Here is a 2,938-nt window from a genome sequence, read left to right on the forward strand (position 1 = left end):
CTACGTTACTACGGTAAGTGGAAGATTAAGATCAATGCCCTAAGAGGTTCCGTCTTCACGACAGCCCTTATGGGCCAGTGTGCTGATCGCGTTTGGAACATTAAAACCTCGAAATAAACTGTCGTATAAAAGGTGTGTTTTGGATACTGTCAAGATATCGGAAAATATAAGTCCGAGTGCAGTGCTGTTCGAAGACTTTTATGATTTTTATATGTGCGGGAGAAATTTTTTTGTACCTGTGGAGATTTTTTTTATTTTTGTAAATTTTCGTGAATTTAAAATTGTGAATGAAAGGTACTGAAGGAGATTAAATAAAAAGATTCAAGATTTTTAACAATTAAAAACAATACATATCCTTGTTTAAATAGTGATAATAAATTAACATATCAATGAAATACGTGTGATGAAATTAATCGAGCATAGGTGTTCCAACACTCATTTATAATAATTCCAACAATCATCTGCAATATTAAAAAGTTGGACTATATGAATAACGGCAGCTTTATACATCGTTAAAATAATGAAATACCGAGACGGTGGACAGGTATTTAAAAAGTGACGGAGAAGATAACCGAGTCCACATTTGAAAAGATCTTATAAGCAGTACAATTCCTACATATTTTATTATTATATTAAAAAAAATTTAATTTTAAATTTAAAATTTATAAGAAAAATTTTGTTTTGAGGAGAAATCTTGAACACAATAATACGAATCAATTAAAAATTTATGCATATATATATATAATTTAGTTAAACATAAGTTAAGAAAAGAAATTTAAATAATTAAAAACATATTTTTTTGTTATGATATAAAACAATTTATTTTATAAATAAGTAGTAATTGAAGTGAATTTAAAAGCAAATGTTGTTTTAATCAATATCGGTAAATGAAATAAGTGCATATTATTTTTATACAATGTAAAAGTTTAAGCAAAATAATTACATAGAAATTACAAAAATTATTGAAAAACCTTAAAAGAAATTAATTTATATACCATATATATGGTATATAAATGATATATAATGGTTAAAAATACATATAAAAGCACCACAACATCAAAGAAAATTTCCATAAACTCAAATAATTTAGAGTTTCATTTGTTTCAAATACATTTTTTTTCTTAAAAGTTTCAACCAAAAACAAAGAACATACATATATATCTCGAAAAGACAGATTCTTTCCATATGGGCGAAAGAGATTGCAGACCAAATAGTGAAAGGCGTACGTGAATAAGGCGCGAATTAGCTGTTTATGGCAAACCAGCTTAACTTTGCAGTTGAGCTGGTTGTGTAATTATTTATATTTTTAACGTCTAATCAATGAAATAAATGGAATTGTCTAAGCGGCTTGTTATGATTGCAGTCACGTCATGGCAATTGTTGTTGCTTTTAATGCAAAATGAAGTGAGATGCTAGTGTCAAATTTTCATTTTGTATTGAAAGCAACAACAGAGTGTTGGAAGGCTTTCCTTCGACACCGTATGGTTCGAAGGTCTGATGCACAAACTATGCCACTTCGGCTTCCTTACAACACTCTGTAGTGTTATCCACCAGTTCCTTTCTAATAGATCCTTCGACAGATAAGTTCGAGAATACTTCGTAAAACCGAATACGAACAGCACTACTATAGAATACTTTGAAAACCTTTCTGTTTTTAAAGAATCCTTATTATTCCATTAGCAATATATATTATGGACACATAATTAAGAAAATATTGGAAAAAGTGTACATAACCTTCTTAAAATTTATTATATAAAGAAATATTAGGGGTATTCAGGATGTCTGTGCATCCTTGCAAACTCAAATAATCGAGAACACACGTTGTGCATATTAGTCTTGAAAATATTTAGAACAGATGATTTTTGTTTACATATTTATTTGCTTGTAAAATATAACCCAGATTCGATAATTTGGCATATAATAATTTCCACTAATGCCAAAAACAAGTGAAAAGCAGAATTATAAGAAAAGAAATTGTTTTTGTAAAATCAAATAAATTTGTACATGCAACGATGCACAGACATCTTGAATACACCTATTGTACATTTTTTTTTTATAGTTTTATAGTCTGTAAATAAACAGTTTTAAGATGCCTTATTTTAATTTCTGTTTGAAGTCTAGCACTAAATCCATTTTAATTTACATAATCCTAACCTCATATAAGAAAAAATTTTACAACATTTTGTTCTAAAAGCCTAATGTGGAAGTTGTTTGTCCGAATATTATTATGTACAATATACACTATTAAACATGTCATTTCAATATCAAAGAACATATTTATTGCCACCACTGTAAATGACTGTTGTCAAATGACAACTAAAAAACAAATAAAGTAAATGGGAGAAATTACTTAAATTTAAAAGTAAAGTAAATTATTTAACAAGGCACTCCAATATACAGAGGAAGAGCGTCAGATACGTAAACAAATATTAGCACATTACTCAAAGGTGATACCAACAAAATATTTAAATTGTGAAATTATTGAGAAAGTAGGATTATAATATGTAAAAAAGGCACAAAGTTCTAATAGTTGACGTATTGATTGTATAGTGATTTGAAAGATTAATAACCTCCATTACGAATATTGAAACTCCAGCAAGAAAATTCCAGCAATATTAGTCTATAAATTTCATTGTTAACTATAATCGTCAGTTGATTAAGTTTAATTAAGATATTAACAAATAAAAGTGTTAACTGAAATAGGCCAACGATTCTATTGTATTATCTGTTGTTGTTGCTACTGCTGTAACCAAATGCCCATTTCACAGCAAACACACAAAAGGTTGACAAGACTTGGTATATGGAATGAGATGAGGAAGAAAGTATAAAAACACGATGTAGGTACCGGTATGAAAGTTGTATTTAACATGGGTCCAGGTGAAATACCTACACTTGTCTATAGCAGTTTTGTAACTTCAAAATATCTTGATATTATTAA

The sequence above is a fragment of the Teleopsis dalmanni genome, unplaced genomic scaffold (genome assembly GCF_002237135.1).
Source record: "Teleopsis dalmanni isolate 2A unplaced genomic scaffold, ASM223713v2 unscaffolded_contig_2328, whole genome shotgun sequence".
Classification (NCBI taxonomy): Eukaryota; Metazoa; Arthropoda; class Insecta; order Diptera; family Diopsidae; genus Teleopsis; species Teleopsis dalmanni.